The sequence below is a fragment of the Camelus ferus genome, chromosome 26, assembly GCF_009834535.1.
Source record: "Camelus ferus isolate YT-003-E chromosome 26, BCGSAC_Cfer_1.0, whole genome shotgun sequence".
In the NCBI taxonomy this organism is placed as follows: Eukaryota; Metazoa; Chordata; class Mammalia; order Artiodactyla; family Camelidae; genus Camelus; species Camelus ferus.
This window is the reverse complement of record NC_045721.1, coordinates 1177430-1200119: the sequence shown is the minus strand read 5'-3', so window position 1 is coordinate 1200119 and position 22690 is coordinate 1177430. Positions and strand designations below refer to the sequence as shown.

The following is a 22690-nucleotide window of genomic DNA, read 5'->3' as shown; positions in this document are numbered from 1 at the left end:
TAAGCACTCTTCTGTGACCCAGCCCTGCTCCTTTCAGGCACTTTCCACAGCCCATACCTATTTGTGCGACTAAGCTCTTTCTTCACATTGTTACTGACTATATTTCAATTAAAAAAAAAAAAAAAAAGAAATGCTTCAAGCCATAAAGCCCATAAGAGAAGTTTACAAGGCTCAAAAAAGCTTCATCATCCCTTGTAGTTGTTTCTGCAATTCTCTTGTTTTCCTGGAGAGAAAACCTAAGGGCCAAGGGTGGAGCTGTGTCTGTGACCTTGGGTCAAAAACTGCACTGTAATATGGCTGAGTAATATTCCATTGTGTATACGCACCACATCTTCTCTAAAAAGAATGGAATAATGACATTTGCAGCAACATGGCCCTAGGTATTATCATATTAAGTGAACTGAGTCAGATCAGACAGTGAAAGACAAATAACAGTGCGACCTCTGTTATATGTGGAATCTAAATAAATGATACAAATCTTGATTACAAACCAAAAATAGACTCAAGGACATAGAAAACAAACTATGGTTACCAAACGGGAAAGGGCAGGGGAGGGATAAGTTACATGTTTGAGATTAACAAATACACATTATTATATATAAAATAGATAAGCAACAAGGACCTACTGTACAGCACAAGGAACTCTATTCAATGTCTTGCAATAACATATGAAAGAAAATAATCTGAAAAAAATACGTATGTATATGTGTAACTGAATCACTTTGTTGTACGCCGGGAACTAACATTGAAAATCAACTACTTCAATGAAAAGCAAAAGCAAAAAAAAAAATGCCCCCAAACCCCCAAAATGACTTGTCTTCTTTAATTATCTAGAAACTCCATGGGTGCAGGGACTTCGTGTGTTTTCACTCATTAGGGGGCCTCCAGCACCCCAGTAAGGCTGACAACATAGCAGGGCATTTAATAAATATTTTCCTGAATCGATGAATGGATTAATGAATTTATTTGCATGCATTTTCTCCTGTTCTATTTATTTTGCTGCGGGAATAGGGAGATTGATGCAGTAGAAGGGCTTGAGGAAGAACAAATCCCCCATCAAAATAATTGCTCCTTCCTAGAAACGCCTGCAGACCTCTTAGTCACTGCGTCACACTGGCTTACAGTCCCGTGAATAACCTGTTACCATCTTCCCCTACTCGACTGAGGGCAGGGGCCAAAGTTTTCTTCTTTATTATATGCAGCGTACCTAACAGTGCAGGCACTTACACATTTGTCCAAGGAGGAAAAAGCTCAAAGAGCTAACGGAAAATGGCAGCAACTTAAAATGCTAGGAAAAAACAGCCTAATAAGGGAATAATATCTCTCAGCTCAGATGTAGAGACATTTTAGAGCACAGGTTGCTGGATTGACTCCAGGAAGGAACAGGAAAATTTCTTCCTTTGATCCTACAACAAAGGAAGAGGGAACAAATGTAGAAATAAAAATAAAGGTGATGGGGCCGGGGCATTCGAGCCCAGTGCCTGCAGTGCCTTGCTCCAGCCTTTCCTTGGCGAGATCCTCTAAGTAAGAGTGAGGGTGGGTGGCAAAAAAGACAGAGGCTTGAAGAGAGCAGAGATGGCCTGGAAAAGCTACTGTGGAAGAAAGCCAGAAAGTTCATTTAAAAAAATCTGAAGTTATAAAACAAGATTCAGGAGCTGAGAGCTGGGTTCGTCCTAATATGTGTACAATTTCTTGGGGTTTCTTCAACTGTGCTTCAGTATCTAAATTCAGAGCTTGAAGAATGGGGTGGAGGCTGGGTGTTAATACAGCTCCTCAAGGCGTCCAGGTTGGGGAAGGAGGCCAGGGACTCCAGGAAGGGAGAGATCGCCCCTGCGAAGTGGGGAGAGTCCACCCTCGCGTACGCACACGTGCACACACACACACATACACACACACTCCTCTCCTCCTGACAGAGAGAAGGGAGCCTGAGGCCCTGGAGCGAGAGAATCCCGGGACAGAGTTATTCAGAGAAAGTTAAGTGTCTTAAAGATTAGGAAGTGAAGTCAGGTTATCAAGAGATTTTCAGTGAGATGGAAAACACCCAAAGCACACCAAGAAAGAACATACCCCATGATGAGGTCATGCTACTACGAAGCCGCTGAGACCAGAGATCATCTTGGTCCCGCCCACACATTTACCTCGGGGCAGCCTGGCTGGTGCCTGTGTGGTCCAAGGTGTGAGGAGGACATGGCTTTCGCAGTGAGCACGGTCACAAGATCGCCATACAAGAGTTAGCCTGGAGTCAAGGTGACTCGGGCGCTCTGGCACCGCCCGGAGGAAAGACAGTTCTCCCAAGGGGAACGCCTGGTGACGGGAACCCTGGCACGTGCGCCACTCCTCTTAAAGTCACAGAGGTTTAAATTTGTTGAATCTTTTTGAAAATGATCAGATGAATGGGCTCCTTCCCATTAGAAGGGCCATAGTGGGAGAGGGTCTAGCTCAGTGGTAGAGTGTGTGCTTAGTAAGCTTGGGGTCCTGGGTTCAATCCCCAGTACCTCCATTAAAAAAATAAATAAATAAAAATCCTGATTACCTCCTCCACTCAAAAAAAAATTTTTTTTTAAAGGATTATAGAAGAATCCAGGGTGCTGGATTCTGGATGTCAAATGCATCAAAGGCCTTGGTAGCAGTCTTATTACTGGCCGGACAGGTGAGGTGAGCTACCATGACCCTGTGCCTACCTACAACTCCCTCCCCACTTGGAAGCCTAACGCCCTCGGTGCCCTGCTCCCTGCTCCTCCCCATCAGCGACTGTCTGCACTGCCTCGGATGCTTCACGGAAGGGAAACCGGCTCCTCTGGTCAGGACCAGTCGTTGAGGCTCCAATCAGGGGATATGAAGGATGCTCGCCTTGGTATGGGACGAGAGTAGGAAGAAATGAGTCTAGTTAAGAGGGTACCCAAAACAGTTCCAATGCAATAACCAAGCCATACAATGACGTGTTGAACACTCATATGCTAACGTCCAGCTTTATCCAGTTGAAATGTTTTTGCCATGTTTGCTTCAGATTTTCCTAAAGGAGATTATACTTCACAGATACACCTAAGGCCCCCTGTGAGTCCCTTCCTGATCCATTTCCTATTAGCTTCCTCCTCCGAATAGCAGCCTGTCCTGAATTCTGTGTCTGTCCTGCTCATGTGTATTTTTAACCTGTAGTATAAATCCATATCCATAAAGCATACATGGTACTGTTTTTCAGGGCTTTAAAGTTTATTCAAACGTGACCTGGGTCTATTAGTAATCATCGACAACTTTTTTCACACCATATTTTTGTTTTGAAATTTTTGTGATTGTTTTTGAGATGTTGATGGTTGTAGCTCAAGTTTTTAAAGTTTATCTTCTTTATTGTATTATTCTATTGAATAAATACATTATAATTTATCCATTTTTTTCTATCGATGGAGAAATTTTTCCCTATCCCTATTCCATTTTTTGCTTTTACAAACAATAATGTAACAAACATCTTGTACATGGTTCCTCATGTACATGTGCAAGATTTTCTTCAGGGTATAGATCTAAAAGCAGAATCAGGGGTCAGGAACGTTAGAAGAATTTTGTCTGTTTTGTTCACTGTAGTAGCCCTTATATCTAGAACATCGCCTGGAAAAGAAGGCACTAATAAAAAAAAAGTGGGGGGGGGAGAAAGAAGGACTAGTGATTATCTGTTGAAGAAATAAATGAATCAAATTTTGATTTTTGTTTTTGGCTTGTTTCTCTTCTGCTCTGACTGTCTCCCCTGCGCTGGGACACCGGCGTGGGGTACAGTCTCGCTAGACCAGGCATCGGGGCATCTCCCACCTGGAATCACCCACACACTTCCCCTCCCTGCTGGCTCACTGCAGTCGTGCACTATGTGTAATATTCCTGGAGCCACGTGAGTGAATCTCACAGCCGACCACGGCCTCCCCCTGCCCTGCCCACACATTTCGGATTGTACATGAATTATTGTGTTTAGCCACTGGGATTGGGGATTTATCTGTTAAGCACCCAGTGATACCCTAACTCATGTAGGGACAATGACCACTTGTTTATGATCATCTCCTAGGTGCCTGGCAGAGTTTATGGCATGTGGCAGAAACTGAATAATATTTGTTCAAGGAAGGAAGAAAGTAAAAGAGGAAGGAAAGTATGTTTCCAGAGCTATGAAATCACCTTGCATGGAGCCAACTTCTCTGCCCTAGCGTCTCCACTTTTCCCCTCCCATCTCCCTATTTCTGTATACGCTAAAAAAGGCAGCAAGGAACCTTCACCTGAGAATTTGCCAAATGTCTTCTGGGGAATTCACTTTTAGGGTAAATTAACACCTGTGAGTGAATTAAATGAATCTAAAACTATTTGTATAAAAATAGGATCTTCAAAAGGCCCACTCTCAAACATGAATCATGATAATAAAATTTCCCTTTAAAAACATCTAATAATGCAAACAATTTTTAATCCTGATCTACCTGCAGTTCTAGGCTTGAGGGACTTTTGAACTAAGTCATTTAGAAAACAAGAACATCTTACACTTTATACATTGTAGATGCATGTGATATGATACATTGTATATTGCAGATGTACGTGATATCACACACACCGTACACTGTAGATGTATGTGATATTACACACGCTGCCAGCAGAACTAAGTCATTTAGAAAACACAAATATCGTATACACTGTAGATGCATGTGATATGATATGCTTTGTTAGCAGAAGGAACATTTGTGATGGAAACTTCTCTACCCTGTTCCTTCCTCCTTCCTGCACACACAGAACTTAACACGTTCAGCCCCTTGGCAGGTAGGCAGTACCATGTGACTAGCCCGAGCTAATATGCATGGAAGAAATGTATGTCACTTTCTGGCATGTGACAGTGAAAAGCCTCCTTGATCTCTCTTATCTTTACCCATTTGATTTTGCCTGAGCAAGAAATACACCTTTGTTGTGTTGATCCCCTGGGATTCAGGGGTGGCTGTGTTGCCAAGGACGCGTTTAGCCTGGCCTGGTTAGTACAACAGCTGAAGAGAGTTACTAAAGAGGTAGTTCATATATAACCCATGACACGTGTACTTCCTAAGTGACTTGTAGACTTTTTCACTGATCTACCTCCCTGTCCTGGGGTGAAAGGACTAAGCTAATTCAATTTCAAGACAGCAAGCAAAGGTGAAATGTTCAGAAAGGGTAAGTGAAGTTGATGGTCGAGATAAAGGATGTTGACAAAGCAACATTGCACAATCAGGACCAGCATGTTGAAATTTTAGACCCAGTGGAGTCCACACTCCATTCTGTGACCTGTGGCCATAGAGATATAATCTTCCCAGTGGTTCCTTTTCCTGTGTTCAGGTTACATTAAACATGACTGGAAAGCCATTCCACCAAACAAAGGTGGATACAGAATTCAATACAATTCAACTTCAGTCCCCACACTGATGCCTAGAGCGAGACAACACACTGCTTCCCCAAATTATCTGCTCTTGTACTAAAAAGGCTGCTACATGCCTTATTCAAGATACACTCCATGAAAGATAATTCTATTATCTTGGAAATCTGTGTGCTTTGGTCTGATTTTTTTTTGTTTCCTTGACGTTAAATATCTGGCTTCTTGTTGCTGTTCTTTGTTTGTGTTTTAACCTCATTTAAATGTGATCATTTACCGCAACTTTCTCATGGGATAACTTTCTTCCCTTTCATCTTTTTCAAATATGGGCTGATGAAAGATATTATTTCAATGCCAAATCTAAAATTCAGAAGCCACAAAGGAAACCTGTTGCTGTCTCTGGGCAGTTTGCTGTGTCGCAGCTTTGCAAATAAAGAAAGAAACTTGACCCTCCGCTACCATAATTAATCAGACCAGGCAGAATCTGCATATTTGTATTAATTGGAGTATTTGCATTAAGTCTAAAATCTGTCTCTGAACTGTTCCTCTCAGTAGTAGAGAAGTAAGTCACTGTACAATTACAAGATGAAGAGAAGGCTCCTGATAGAAAGATTGGACAAATTCCACAAATGCAATCTACCAGACCCAGAGGAATGCATGGGCAGACCAAACTGTGGCCGAGTGGAGTCCAAGTTCGCAAGGCAGTTACTAGGTTTTCAGATTTCAACAGACAGCAACCCTTCCATTCAGACTCCAAAGCACGTGTCGTGTCTTTGCATTTTTTTTCCATTATCGGTCATTTCTTCCATCAAGACTCCACATACAGTACTTGTATACTTCAAGCAGGCATAATTTAGAGACTTAATTTTCCTTACGTTTGAAAAAAAAGATTTCTAAGGAGAAGCAGAGTTGGACTACATCAGCATTTTAGAGATTGGAGCTCATTAAAGCACGATGTCAGTTGATCAAGCCAGAATTACAGCCAATGCTCCAACAAAACCCTGCAAATCCGTGTCCTGTCCCTGACCTGAGAGACCAATGCCTGGGAATGTGTCAGAGCAGCAGACAGCAGGGCAGAGGAGAGAACTGTCACGGTGGCCATGTGTGGGTCCAAGGGACATCAGAGGAGGGGAGTGACACCAATGCGATGGACCGATGGGACACCTGCAGGGAAACTCAATTAAACAGATGTAACTGTTGAAGGTGCCAGAAGTAAGCCTGCTACTGCTTTACCAAATCGGTGGAGTGGTTTCAGGGAAGCCTAATCTTTTCAGCAATTAGAATCCTAATTGTTTCAGCTCTTGGATTCTTGCTAAATTGCTCTTCAGAGAAACAATAAGAAATTATATATTCACCTAATAAGAAAAGCCACATTGCAGTAAATTTCAAGGAAAATTCATGGCTTATTTTTATAAATAGGCATCTATAGTAAAGGAAAAACTCAAAATTTTCACTGGTGTTTTAGTGGCTTAATTTTCACACAAGAGTACGAAATCAATATTATGTTTGTTTTACATTTTTCCTGCCATCCACATAATTGCTTAAAATTTGTTTGTCTTTTTACCTCTCATTGCATATATATTTGAAATGTCAAAAATAGATCTCATCTTACAAAAATGATTAATATCTTTCTGATTAATGCTGCATGATGGTGATACCATGATACATGACACTCTGTTTAAGGAACAGTTCTGCGTTACACATATATGACCTCAACTAAACCTCATAACAACTCTGTAAAGGAAGAATTATTATTGTCTCCTTTTAACAGAAGAAAACTGAGGCATGGAGGGATGAGAGATCTAGTCACTTTTTTTCTTCCAGTTGGATCTGGTGATTTTAAATTTCGATTCTGTATGAAGATGCCTTAACTGACAATACTTCTTCAAAACAAAATTGGTTGAATTAAACAAAAAATTTTGTCATACAAAAAACAACTGCCAGAAGTTCTGGTTCCAGGCATGATGGAGAAGTACATGTCACACTTCATCTCGCTGAATGAAACCATAAAACCTAGAGAGGGTGTCTGCTCAGATATTTGAAGACCTTACAAAGGAAGTGTACCCTAGCAGGCAGGTAGGGCAAGAACATGAGAATTTAAACTAGTGCTGGACTGGTGGTGAGTTCGCCATTTCTCTTCGCTGCCGGGAACCCCCAACCTGAACTTGACGTAGCTGGAAACTGTGGAAGTGAGCACCGTGGGGCATACAGGGAGAGATGAGGAGAAGCAGGTCTGGCTTGAGACGCAATGGAGGGACCACTACGTTTCAGAGAGCGGCGGGGGGCTCATCCCTTCACTTTCAATTTTTCTCAATCTCTCAGGTCATAGCCCCCAAGTAATCCTGAGACACCAGGGCAGCAGTGGTCGGACTGGCAATAGACACCTGCTGGAGGCACCTCCAAGACTCAGAAGGAGGGCAGCTTTTCTCTCTGTTCAGCGGAGTCGTGGCTTTAAGAGGTGGGACCAAATCCGTTGCTCCCGTGACGCCCCAGCCTTCATCTCCTCCTGCCACTTGGCCCCAGACGTGGTACAGTTGTGAAAGTGGGAAGTTTCTGGCTAGGAGTCCCCAAAAGGAGACCAAGGAACTGGAAAATACCAGAAAGAGTGAAGAGACAGCATCTTGGGAAACTGACCCCATAAAGTTGTTTCTGAACTAAAGCCCAACAGGCCTGTGCGTGGATTTGGTCCTAATTAGCATGTCAAAGACTTTGAGAACTGAGCTAAAGGATAGAGTCTGCTCAGGTCCCACATGATCTGAGTGGCGTAAGACTGGGACACATCCAGTCAGGGCTACTGCAAAATCTCTGAAAACTGAACTGAACTGTGGTCTGTGAACCACAGACCATCAAAAAGAGGGTTGGAATTGGTAGCCTGAACTTAACCCCGCTGGTTATCTGTTAAACAAAAATAATGTTCTTCATACGATTTAAATAAATCTGAGTCTTATACAGTAATATTCAAAATGTCCAGGATATAATCCAAAATTTCTTGGCCTACAAAGAACCAAGAAAATCTCAAGTCATAATCAGCAGAGACAACAATAAAATGACATAGATCCTGGAACAGTGTGACAGAAGTCTTGAAAGCAGCTATTCTAAAAGTGTCTAAATGACTAATTGGAAACATTCTTGAAAGAAATATTAAAATAGAACATATCTGAAAATATAAAGAAGAACCAAATGAGAATTTCAAAAATGAAAAAGAAGATAATCTAAATTTAAAAACTCGATGGAGTGGAAAGGAATCAATAGAAACATCCCTCTTTACAGACTGCATGAGTGTCTATGTAGCAAATCCCAAGAAATCTACAATGAAATTCCTAGAGGTAATAAGTGAATTTAGGAAGGACACAAGATACAAAGTATGACAAAAGTCATATTTCTATATACTAGTAACATACAACTGGAAATTGAACTGTAAAAAACAATGCCATTTACTTTTGGGGTCATAAAAACACTCTGAACTAGACAGTGCTGATGTTTGCCTAACATTGTGAATGTACTTGAGGCCACTGAGTTGTACGCTTTAAAATGGTTGAAATGGTAAAATTTATGTCATGTGATCTTATGACAATTAAAAAAAAAGAATCAACACTAAAACAAAAAATACAACATTAAAAATAGGTCCCCAAATGTCAATATTTAGGGACAAATCTTAAAAAAAAAAAAGGTCAGAAGCTATTTGCTGAAACCTACAAAACGTCCATGAAAGAAATCAAAGACCAACATAAATGGAGACGTACCGTGGTCATTAATCAGAGGAGTCAACGTAGTAAAAATGCCGATTCTCACTAAATTGATCTAGAGACTTAATGTAATACCAATCCAAATCCAAGCAGAGTGCCTTAAAGATATGGACAAGCTGATTTGAAAATGTATATGGATGGCAGAGGAACTGGAACAGCCAAAACACTTTTGAGGAATAAAGTAAGAGGAATCGCAGGATCCAATTTGAAAACTTTAAGTTACAGTGATAAGAACAGAGTGGGGCTGGTGAAGCGATGCACATAAATCAAGGGAACAGAACAGAAGGCAGGGACAGAGCCACACAAACACAGCTGCTTTGTTTTGACACAAATGCAGAAGCAATTCGGTGGAGAAAGTACAACCCTTTCAATAAATGAGCCGGAACAGCAGGTCGTCTTTATACCAAAAACAATGTGCCTCAAATTAAATCTCACGCTTAAAAATTAGCCAAAAAAGGACATGAGTGCAAAACCTGCAACTACAGAACTTTTAGAAGAAAACAAGTGAAAAATCTCATGACCGAGGATTAGGCAAAGAGTTTTTAGAGATGAGACTTCATAAGCACGATCTATAAAATTTAAAAAGTGATACATTGTAGTTCATAAACATAAAAGACTTCCGTTCTTGAAAGACAATGTTAAGAAGCTGAAAAAGACAGGTTGGAGTCTGATAAAATGTTTACAAGCTACATTATCAGAGAAAGGACTGGTATCCAGAATATATAAATCACCCTCAAAACTCAGCAAAAAGGAAAAACAAAAAACTAACTCAAAAGGGCAAAGAAAAAAAAATGGGCAAAGAACTTGAACAATTACTTCACCAAAGAGGTTACAAGGATAGCCATTATGAAAGGGCAAACTAAACCATGATGGGATACCATCATGAGTGGGAAAAATAAAAAACAGTGAAAAAACCAAATGCTGGCAAGGCTGAGGAGAAACTAGATCTCTCATACGTTGCTGGTGGAGTACGAAGTGGTAGAGTCCTTCTGGAAAAACCACCTGGGCATTTTTTTTATAGAAAGTTAAACGTCCCCTTCCATATGACCCAGCAGTCTTCCTTCTGAGTAGTTCCCCTCAGAAATGGAACGCATTCACACAAAACCTGTACGTGAAAGTTAACAGCAGCTCTATTCATACTGCCAAATCTTGGAAACAACTCAGATGCCTTTCAGAGGGTGAACGGATAAACAAACTGGAACATCGCAACAGTGGAATGCTCACTGAATCTCAAAATCTGAGATTTGCTGGGTGAATGAAGCAAGTCTCAAAAGGTTACATACTTTATGATTCCATTTTTATGACATTCTCGAAGGGGAAAATTAATGTTCTGATGATGATGTAATGAACAGATGAATGGTTTCCAGGGATTAGGGGGTGGGGATGGTGTAATGACAGGTTGAGTTTTTTGGGTGTGTGTGCATATTTATGTGTGTGTACGTATATTATATATGTACATATGTGTGTGTGTCTAAATTCGTAGAACTGTGCACACATGTGTGCCAATTTTAGTTAATGATTTTTTTTTTAAGTGTTGCCTCCTCCACCAGCTAACCAATTAAAATGCTACCGGTGTCTCTTCTCTTTCCCTGGACTGAAGTGATAAGAATATTGTTTAAAAAAAAAAAAAAAGTCGTCTGAATTTGGAGCTGTTTCTGGAAGTTAGGGAACGGTGCTGGCTCCTTACCTAGATATTTCTAATGGCAGGTGGTTGATCAGTACCCAGGCCAGTAGGGTCAGAGAGGACCATAGTGTGGAGCACACTTAGGAAAGAGAAAGTGAGGATGTGGCCAACCCAGTTCTCCATGGCTTTGGGGATCGAGGCAAAAACCCAGCTGGTTTCTGTGACCCACATGAAGTTAACTGAGGGATGGGAGCCAACCGCTTGCCCTGGTGATTGCTCTGCAAAGCAGGCTGCCCAGCCTGAAAGGATACAGCATGTACTGCTGGCGAGAACCACAGGAAAGTCGGACTACCTTCCAATGGCCTGCTGGTTTAGCTGTATTGGAGCCGAGCGCTGACCGTGAAAATTCTGCGTGCCACCTACATTGAAATCATTTTAGCAGATACCATGAAAAACAGAATGACCACGGTCTGAGTCATGAGGGTGGCACTTCCCTCCACCCAGATGGCTTCCATTGTCATGATCATCGTCCCAGGACCCAGACCAGGGGATGGTCCCACAGCAGAAGCCAACCCAGAAGCTGCCATCCCAGGCTGCTGGCTTCCACAGAATGCCGTCCCCCTCGTCACCTCTGCCTGCCAGCTCTCCTGCTGCTTCTGCAGAGGATGCTGCTCAGAGAAGAGGCAGGTCCAGGAAAGCAGGGTATCTGTCTATTTCCAACACAGAGCAGCAGCTGCTCCCGAACAGAAAACCAGCCTGAGCAGGGGGGTGAGAGATGTATGCTTCTGGAAAAGCCTAGAATTTAAGCCAGTATCAGATGGGACTGGGGTATGATTTGATGAATTCAAACAGACCCCTCCTCTGTCTGCCCAGTACCTAGGGAGATTATGAGAGCAAGCTTATGATCAGGTGTCCAAGAACACTAAAAGTGTTCTGTGTGTGTGCGGGGCTGAGGTGAGACCTTCCATCACTCTTGTGATGGGTCTTCTTCTTTTTTTTTTTTTTTTTAAGCTGGGAGCTAATTAAATTAGTTAGTTAGTTTATTTAAGTGGAGGGACTAGGGACTGAACCTGGGACCTCAGTGCATGCTAGGCATGGGGACCTCGTGCATGCTAGGCATGCACTCTACCCTGAGCTATATCCCCTGGATTCTCTTCTTTTCCAGCTTTCCAGAGTCCCCTTCAGCTCTCTGTAATCAGCCTCCTGTCCAGGGTACCTGCCGGCCAACTCCTGTCTCCTGTAACCATGGGAATGTCTGGCCTTGCTCTGTGCCCAGCTCTGCATCCCAAGCTCCTGTCTTGAGAACCCAAGGATGAGCCAGTCTGCGCGGACTGCCGTCAAAGCTGCGCGTGAGGCTGGTGCTTCTGACTGAAGGCAGCCCTGAATGCCACCGACCTTTCAGACGGCAGCCTCTACACGGTGTGTGATGCCTGGAGGGCCCTGGCGCCCGGAGACAGCGGGTCTTGTGGAGATGGGGTTTGTTCTCCTCCGTATCTGCGAACACTGGCCGCTGAGGGAAGCACGTTCTTGTTGAAGTTTGGGGACTTAAGGGCTAGGTGGTTTCAGGCGACCAGGGAACATTTCTTAAAAAGCGCTTTAAAATTTGAGTTTCCAAGAAGCTGTCAGAATATCTGGATAGAGTTTTTGCTATTCATCCCTCTTATTTATTCAATATATGGGAAACTATACATAGCTCCACATATAGGGTTCCTGATTCTTTGTGTCTGTAGTCTTGGAATTCTGGGATCTCTATATGTTGCCCAACACCAGCTTTTTAATATGATCAGCAGGTCCTGTCAAAGTTAGATACATGTCCGTGTTGGAGGGACACTGACCGTCTCCTCTCACACCTATTTTTCCCTGATAGGGTGGAATTCTGCTTTATGATTTCCTCGACCGTAAAATCGGGTAAAGGCAGAAAGAAGGAACATGACAGGTGACACGCGGAAGCAACCAGGCCATGAGGCCTGAGGCAAGGAAGGGCCCGGGGCTCAGAGGCGCCCACCCGGCTCGTCTAGACTCCTATATGGCAAGGTGACAGCTGAAGGCTCCTGGCTTCTAGCCGCTCTGACTGGCCCTTCTTGGGTCCCTTTCAATCAGCTATGAAGCACAGGAAGCGCATTCATTCACCAGCCTGGGTTTCCTCTACAGCTTCCCAGGCATCACCAGGTGCCAGCCCCACCAGCATCTGCTCAGGCCCCACAGTGTACTCACACCTCCCCTTTTCCTATCACAGCACAGCACTTCCTAAAAAGAAATAAGTGAGATCATAGTTGGCAGTCTCTAGATGAACACAGACAACCACACCAACACTTACAAAACAAGCAAAAGAGATGATGTCATCTAGTTGGTCAAGATCCTTGTAGTTTGAGAATATTTGGAAAAATAAAAAAAGGATATAGCTAAAGGGGGTGGGAAGGGATGAATCTGGGAGTTTGAGAATTGCAAATGGTAATCACTATATATAAAAATAGATAAACAAATTTCTTCTGTATACCACAGGGAACTATATTCAATATCTTGTAATAACCTTTAATGAAAATGAATATATGTATATATGTATGCATGACTGGGACATTACATTATATACCAGAAATTGATACATTGTAACTGACTATACTTCAATTAAAAAAAAAAAGGAGATGGCTAATAATTTTGTCACTGTCGACAAGACAAAATTAACAGAATGACTCAACCAACAAGTATGTTAGATTGCAAATACCGGGCTTCAATCAGGAAACAAGTATTACTGTTGTGGTTGTTTGCCAGTCAGTTTGTTAAACATGCATTAAAAATATCATTCTGCAGACTTTACACACATCATTAACCTAGCTTGGAATGTTTTCCTTCTCCTTACACCTTATTTTAAACCCCTCTTCCTTCAATGTCACATCTCCTCTCCTCCCAAGCTTGCTGATCCCTGCTCACTTCCAGCCTTCATCCTGGTAAGATCCACTGGCATTTGCTGACCTACATCCTAGAACACCCTCTAAGTGCCTTCTCAAGGGGGCTGCAGACTCCCGGGACAGTCACCACTTCTGACATGTCTTTGGTTTCTTTCCTGCTCCTCACATGTCCAGGGCACACATTGAGTTTACTCAACTGTTAAATATTCAAGCTTGTGGCTATGCAGTGTACCTCTGAGTAGACAACAGAAAGAAAAATAAAAGTGCTAATTACTGTAGACACAGAGGGGCCCTCGAATGTTTTTACTAAAATAATTCAAAAGGAATCTTTAGAATTATTATAAATGGCAGACCAGTACCATTTTCTGTAAGTAGAAGGTATAGACCTAACATTCTTCAAAATACATAATTTTTAAAATAAAAATAATGAAATTGTGTTACCACCTAAGGAACACATGTTTAGGAAATATTCTACCACATCAAAATCCATACGGATGAATAAGATAGATTGGCATGTATTTCACACAGATGTTACCATCCACATATCTTATGACCCACGTTTGAAAAATCAATCTTTTTGAAGAAGTCACATATATTTGATCTGATCTTTTTTTGCCCCAAATGCAAGAGAAAAGAAAATCCAGAATCCTTCAAAACTAGTAAAGGAAAAAAGTCTATTAGCCTAGCAAAAGTGAAGGTGCCAATAGGTATTCAGCAAAAAGCAAAACTAAGAAATAAACTAGAAGGCATGTGTGAGACAAACTTAAAGGATTCAGAATTAGCTTTAAATGGCAAAGAAAAACAGCACCAATTCCTAGCTGGAAGTTTAAACTTTGTTAAAATCAGAGTGTACAAGTCTAGTGACTGATGAGGATTCCTATTTCTCTGTGGCTAAAACATTGTAGCTTCTGAATATAGGAAAATAAAACATTGTAGCTTCCAAATACAGGAAAAACCAAGTCCTTATTAATCTGGATATTGTCTGAATTGGACATTCTAGTTAGCTGATTTTAATTATAGCTTACCAAGGATTAACCAGAAAATATTTTAATTTTAATGGTCATTGTTGAAGATAAGTTTCAAAAGTGTGAAGGCATGATTTTCTGTCCGAGTTAGTACAGACTGCCAAGTGTAATGTCACGTTTCTTTGATGATTGGGGTTATTGCGGTGGCCCAGGCTAAATTATTAATGATTTGAGTTTCCTGAGCGCCTGCCCTGAGCCAGCCCCCTGCTTTATGCACGTGATCCATTCGACCCTTCCCACGTTACAGCGAGGCAGATATTATTACCCCTTCTGTGCAGATGAATGAATTGTAGTATCGAGAACTGAAATAACTCGCCCGGAGACAGAGTATAATAGGGACTCACAGCCTTGTCCATTTCCAAGTTCATGCTCTTAACCCAAGTATAGCAGAACCTGGTGTGCTCAGAATCCTGGCCTGAGGATGACATTCCTTACTCTTAAAATGTATGAGCTGGTTTTATTTTTTTTTTAACACTTTAAAATCTGGCAATTTTTCTTAAGCCTTAGATACAACACAAAAAGTAATTCAAGTTCATTGAGAACCCCAGGGAGCTGAACTCTGGTTAATTAAGCTTTAATAGCATGCCATTCCTTATAATTAAAGATGATTTGGTGTGCACCTCGACAAAGTAGTATTGGACACGGTCATACTTAAATTGCTTCTTTTGAAGTTAAGGTGGGAGAGTTTTAGTAGAACTGGAAGAATGTATGCGCCCCCAGCAAATCCTTTTCCTGAGTGTTGTGAAGTCGTCCTGAGCCAGGAAATGTTCAGGTTGACCTTGTAGAACTATGCTCAACGTGGCAGGACTAAAATTCCTCCCTCCCACTGTTACATTTCCTCATTGTTCCTGTTTCCCCTAAACAGGTGATTCCAAGAACTGAGAAAAGAACCTGCTAGAATCAATGCCTTTGTGACTCTGCCTAGAGTTATTCTGCTATGAAAACAGTGAACATCTAGTGTTATTGCCACCTGATTAATACCAGGTGGAACTGCATCGAAATCATGATAGAATTTTATCACTCCAGGCTCATTAGAAAATTGGATTATGCAAACCATCTCACCTCTGCGAAAATTTTGCTTTAGGGAGATTTTATTTCTCACAAACCCTAATAACTCCTGACTACATTAACCACTGCATCCGCCTCGATCCTGAATTGGGAAGCTGCTTGTTTTTCTTGCATAAACATGTTACTCTATAAGGGACAAAGGGACAATGCAGCCATTGATGCTTCCTGGCCATGTCATCTTGCGTAGCCCACTGGGTGGCACTGGCCCACCCCAGCCCTTGCCTGGAGAGACCGGGGTACAGCTATCCGCACCCACATCGAGGGCTATCTTTACCTAAATATAAGGGCATGTTTTTCACTTCTTATGCCCTGATTTCTTTTTATCTGTAAGTAGAAATAGTAATAGGTCCCACTCTTGATGGGGTTCTTGTGAAGACTGAATGAAATAATGCACATGATATGATGACCCATGATAAATGCTCAATAGCTGTTTAATATAATATAATATAATATAATATAATATAATATAATATAATATAATACAATATAAGCTAGTAACCTGGAGAGTTCCTCTTGACAGGAAGCCTTTTCTACCCACTCAAACCAGGCTGGGTGCCCCATCACACATTCCTGCAGCATCATGACCTTCTTGTAACTTTCATGACACTTTCAATAACTTCTCTTCCACACCTGTCTTCTCACCTAGATTATACACACCATAAGAGCAGGTCTGCCTTTTTTTTTCCCCTTTTAATCCCTAGCGTCTAACACAGAGCCTGGAAATGAACATTTGTTAAATGAGTGGAAGTTAATTTCTGAAGCAGTAAGATTGACGAGGTCTTTGAGCAGACATTCAATGATCAGTTGTAAAAACCGGCCAATTGGCAGGGAAATATGAATGGAGAGAAATTGATATTGGGCGACCTGTCAGTATGGGATGTAATTCAGAAGAGAAAAATGATGACAGTAGTGGTGCCTAAGTTTTCCATACCCTCTTGTGCCTCGTAGTGGGCTCATACCCATTGCTCCATCTCCGAGGCTCACAGGACACTTGAGTTATTAGACACTCCAGAGGGAGGGTGTAGCTCGGTGGTGGAGTGCGTGCTTAGCATGCACGAGGTCCTGGGTTCAACCCCCAGCACCTCCATTAAAAATAAATAAACAAACCCAATGACTTCCCTGTCTCCCCACCAAAAAAAAAAACAATTTTTTTTTTAAAAAAACAGAAGACTCTCCAGAGCCGTCTCATCCAAAGCTCCATGTGAGAGAGAAGGAAACAGTCGTCACTGCACCCAGACTCGCAGCATCCTCCAAGACACTCTCTGCAGAAAGGGCACCAGGAAAGCCCTTGGCTCTGACCGGGCATCTACGAGCCCCCCCCCCCAAATTTGAATGATAACTTGTGAGAGGATAAAAAACGGCACCAAAATGGGCAGATGGATCTAGAAGGTGGAACTACAGTTGGGTGGTCCAGACAAGAAGTGACGCTCAGGTCCTGGATGGAGCTGTTGACTCAGGCTGACATGGACCAAGCCCGTGGGGCCACGCAGGCTAGAGCTGCTTCCCAGAGACCCACAGCAGCAGCCGCTGACTCATCTCCCGTCCGAGCCAACGGGGTGACTGCCGGGCTCACCCAGCACCGCCGACTGTGCCGTCTTCTGGCTGGCTTGGCGCAGTGTCCCTGGCATCTGCCCGTTTCACTCTGTCTTTTCTGCCCTCTGCCAATACCTCCCTCAACACCTGAGGGTCTGAAGGAAGCATCTGGGAAATGCTTTCTGATAAGATATGGGAGAGAATGATCTGCCACGTGCCCAAAAGCTCAGCCAAGTTCATCTGTTCATGACTCAGGTCCAAGGGCTAGGAATACAGGACAGGCCACACAGTCCCCTGACTTTGGCTACTCTGCAGCCCGCGTATTGGGGATACGTACCTAGCAGAGCAGAGGGTGTGGCCCGGGGGGGCTTAGGAATAGCAGAATTAAAATGAGGGGGCTAACATCAAGGATTTTTAAAAAATGAAGCCAGACTCAGAGAGTCTTTAATTCTCACTTTAATCTTCCTTCTTGAGAGCAAGTGGAGGCGGGACAAAGACCTAATGAGGGAGGTGGACGATGTGCCTCAGGAGACTGACACACAGACCACGGACCATCTGGGGGACCACGGTGGTGCTCTCTTCTGGGAGCCCCAGCTTCCTCTCAGGGGTGGTCTGGACAGGTGAGCCATCCAGGAGGTCTTTCCCAACATGCCCAGTCAGGGTCCGTGGAGTCCCCTCCCCCAGGTCCCCGTGATGCTTCGTAATTGTATAGAAATGTCTATGCTTCCTTCACACCCGGCCCACGGCTGTGGCGGAGACAGTTCACACACCCTGAGTGAATGTCAAGTTAGCATCGGGCCAGTTGTTTTAAACAGTCTGAAGGAATAGCCACCCGGCATCGTAATTATTTACTTTGGCAGCTTGAATGCAAATGTCCTTAAATCTTTACAACGGTTTTAGTGAATGACATTCATTTTCATCTGTGGTTTCAAAGAACTACACGGGGGACCTTTTCAATTTAACATGGAAGATAAATCTTATACACCTTGTGGGACCTGCTGGCTTATAAAAACTGAGTCAAGCAGTTTCCTCTAGGGCTTAGCTTGCTTGAAATAACTGAAGAACAAAGCATCATTCTTCGTACGGGGGAAGGGAAAGGGGACAGGAGACCCGGAAGAAGCGATCAGCCAAGTAGCCAGTTAACCAGACTCCACAAAAGTGCTTGCACAGGGGCTGTTACTTATGTGAAATTCAACAAATTATGCATACCTTAAGTGCTGGTCTGCACAGATGTGGAGTAAAGGAGGTAAGGTTTGTACATAAGTGCTCGAAACTGAGTTGCGGGTAACACAGTCATCTATCATTATGCAATGTTTATAGAGACCTTTAGCTCCTATGTGCTAAGGAACTGTGTTAAGTGCTGACATCTTTTATTAAAAAAAGGGTGTTCACAATGGTGCGGGTGTACAAAAAAAACTGGGGATCAGAAAATCTATGTAATTTGCCCAAGATCACTCAGCTAGCTGGACTTCCACACCAGACCCACCTCCAAACAAGGGTTCCTAGATAAAATACAGGATGCCACTTAAATTTGAATTTCAGATAAACAACAAATAACTCTACTAAAAAGTGTCCATAGGTCCCCAATATCTCTGTTTTTCTTTGCTAAATTTGGCAACCCTACTCCAGATCTCATTGTTTAAAGCTATTCTTAAGGAGGATGGAATTCGTGAAAGAGACTATTGCCTCTATGTGATATTGTGATTTACAGTAAGAAATATATATTTGGTCTTGTCTCGTTCCTGGCCCAGAGCGCCTAAAACCCTTGGAATTTCTTAAGTGATAAGATGCATAGAGGTGTCTTCTGCTATGTTAATGAGGCGACTTTTGGGAAGCGCCTAAGGCGGGAGGCTGGTGCCAGAGGAACCAACTCTTGATCAGAGAGCTGGAACTTTCAGCCTCTCGCCCCCCACCCCCCGCATCTAGGGAGGGAGAGGGGCTGGAGATTGAGTTCAATCACCAGTGGCCAATGGGTTAATCAGTCAAGTCTGTGTAATGAAGCCACCATAAAACCGCAGAAGGACTGGGTCCAGAGAGCTTTGGGGTTGGTGAACACGTGGAGTTTAGGGAAAGTGGTGCCCAGGGAGGGTGCAGAAGCCCCGCAACTTTCCCCCAAACCTCGGCCTGTGCATCTCTTTCATCTGGGTGTTCCTGAGTTACAGACTTTTATGATAAACCAATGATCTAGTGAGAACTTTCATCTGAAAAGATACATGAATCCAGCATTCATAGCAGCACTACTTACAACAGCCAAGACACAGAAGCAACCCAAATGTCCATCAACAGATGACTGTACAAAGAAGATGTTGTATATTTCTACAATGGAATACTACTCAGCCATAAAAAAGAATAAAATAATGCCATTTGCAGCAACATGGATGGACCTGGAGATTGTCATTCTAAGTGAAGTAAGCCAGAAAGGGAAAGAAAAATACCATATAATATCCCTTATATGTGGAATCTAAAAAAAAAGACAAATGAACTTATTTACAAAGCAGAAACAGACTCACGGACGTAGAAAACAAACTTATGGTTACCAAGGGGGGCGGGGGTTGGAAGGGATAAGTTGGGAGTTCGAGATTTGCAGATACTAACTACTCTTTATAAAATAGATAAACAAGAAGTTTCTTCTGGATAGCACAGGGAACTCTATTCAATATCTTGTAGTAACCTCTAATGAAAAAGAATATGAAAATGAATCTATGTATATATATGTATGATGGAACTATTATGCTGTACACCAGAAATTGACACAACACTTGTAAACTGATTATACTTCAGTTAAAAAAGAAAAAAAAAGAAAAAAGAAAAATAAATGTTTCTCTAAATTCTATGCAGTGCTCCAACAAATTAACTGAACCCAAAAAGGAGGTCCCTGGAACCTCCAGTGCCCATTGGTCAGAAGCACCAGTGACAGTCTGGACTCACAACTGACATCTGGAGGGGAGGGTGGCAGCCTTGCAGAGCCGAGGGAACCTGTGGGAGCCGACGCGATCTCCCTGTAAGTAGTGTCAGAATTGAACTGGATTGTAGGACACCCGGCTGGTGTCCAGGAACTGCCTGGTGCTGTGAGGACAACGTTCACCCAGTGGAATTTGGAGCAGACGTAGACCATTAAGAACAGGTTGATGAATTGTGATGGCTGCAAGAGGCATAGGACTTAGACAAAACTGTCACATAGATGATATATGTTTTTAATATCTGTTCGTTTAAAACAAAGCGACAGGCCCCAGACGGAATCACTTATGTTAAACCTCACATCACCCAACCGGGACTTAACTTTATTACGGTTTCAGCCTCTCCCAGCACTGGAGACTCCCAGTCAATCAGGAATCACCTGGTTAGCACGTACTGGTTAGTGATCCGCCTGATGGCCCCCTGCCGTCCCCCAAGGGAAACTGACCTTGACACCGCAACCCACTATTTGCCAGTACAACGTCCTTGCTCCCACTCCCTCTGCCTCTAAGAGTCTTTCATTCTGTGCAGCTGCTCGGAGACCCTTTCTGTTGATCTTTGAAATGTACTCAGTTGAATTTTGCTTTTTAACAGTTCTTAGTGTGGTCAGTCTCACAGCACTTAAATCTTTCCCCTTAACTCCATCAGCAAAATCATTTGAACACCTGTCCCCAAAATATAAGTATTTATTTTTGAAGTGATATATTAATACCCTCATATCAATATATCTTGTACATTTTAAAACACAAAATAAAAATTTTAAAGATGACATATAAACATATAAGAAAGAGGACCACATTTTCTTTCTACACCCCACAGCTGGTCCTGCTGCACTGGTGGACACCGTGGCTGCATCCTGGCCTGGGCAAGACCTGTAATAACTGAGATGTACTGAACACCCACATGCAGTTTTTCTCACTCAGACCTTGCCTGTGAGGGAGAGTGCTGGGTGGGGCTGGGGCAGAAGCTGCTGGAAGCTTCCAACCACTGGAAGCTGGGTGATGTTTTCCTCACTTCACCGAAGAGAGTGTGGATAACATTTGCCTGCTGTCATGTGGTTAACATGCTTCTGTTGGAATCTGAGCCTTGATCCCAGGATCTGTGCTTTGGGATCAGGATCTGTGCTTTTTCCCGCTTTGCTATGTATTCTAAGATGCCTCTAAACTTGGACCCAAGTATAAACAAAGGTTGGTATTCCCTCCAACAAAAAAGAGGACACTGGAACTAACCAGGCAAACTCAAACCCAAGACATTGAATCCAGAGAACCAACAGAGTTTTATCCAACACATTTTTGTAAAATCTAAATTTTTTTTACCTTTTTTGTTTTTTTAAACTCTAAGTGAGACAGGAGAGAAGGGGGCAAGGCACAACCATCATAAGAATGACACAGCAATTGAGGACAAAGTCAACCGATTAGAACCAAGACGGCGGGAGACTCTTCCAGTAGACCTTGGGCCTCATGGCACACCTACAGGTGCCATGACAGTTCCGAGGCTGACCGTAAAAGGCCAAAAAGTGGGTGGTGGGAATCCCTGTCCCTTCCTCAGCATGGCTATTAGCATGAAATTACCCGGCCCGTAAAACCTAACCCCCTCCACACCTCGTGGCCACTCCCTGCTCTGAGTGAGACGGCGCGCTCTCTGTCTGTGGGGTGTGTATCTCTCAGAATATAAAAGGCCTTCACTTTACTCTGGCTCACCCTGGGATTTTTTCCTGCACAAAGCCAAGGACCCTCACTTGGTGGGGCACATCCCAGGAACCCTCACCCCATTTTCCCAGAGCATAGGTAGACCTAGCCTAAAACGTTCTATTTTCAGAATGTGGTCTCACAGTTAAAAGCCTCTTCAAAACATTCCTGAGAGGCAGGATGCTTTATTAACACAACTTGTGAATATTCTCCTGATTATTTCCCTCTTTTGCAGCCACACCCCTTTGCTGTGACTGGGGAGGTTCATGTGTCTGGAGCACAGGTCCCCTCGGGACATTTCCCTGCTGTGAGGTTGGCACTACTGAGCTGCCACACGTGTGTGGGGAGAGGAGAGGAGGGTGTTTGAGCCTGGAGATGGGTAGACGGAGAGCCTGGTCACTCCTGGGGGCTGCCTCCTGGGGGATATTTTAAGCCAGGGATTAAGTGGGAGGAATTAAGGGCAGGTGGTGGTGGTTATGAAATGACACGAGGAAACTGTTAGCCAGGATCTCACAGCTTTCCTGTTCTGCCTCCCACTTCCCAACCTCAGGTCTTTAGGACCCAGATGCACAGGCCTTCACTCCTTCAGCTACAGAGAGCTCTTTTGTCTTCTCAGATTTCTCAGCTTAAATCATTTTCTTTTTCTCAAGGTCCCATCGGTTCTGGAGACCGGATGATGAATCCATAGGGCATTCAGATATTAGGTGTACATATAACAGAACTTACGATTAAACAAAGAAAGTATAACCCTTGTCTGTATTTATGGAGATGAGGGAGGGTATTCAGACG

At 43.0% G+C, this 22690-nt stretch overlaps 1 protein-coding gene and 1 long non-coding RNA gene across 2 annotated transcripts in view; both read right to left on the bottom strand.

Moving 5' to 3' along the window:
* The window catches only part of PSD3 (pleckstrin and Sec7 domain containing 3), a 526938-nt gene that overhangs the window by 410101 nt on the left and 94147 nt on the right, over positions 1 to 22690 (bottom strand).
* Positions 1152 to 19524, bottom strand: LOC116660003. The gene is made up of 3 exons (XR_004315359.1): positions 17195 to 19524; positions 13598 to 13605; positions 1152 to 1161 (listed from the first exon to the last, which is right to left on the bottom strand). It is a non-coding gene; the product is annotated as an uncharacterized LOC116660003 (long non-coding RNA).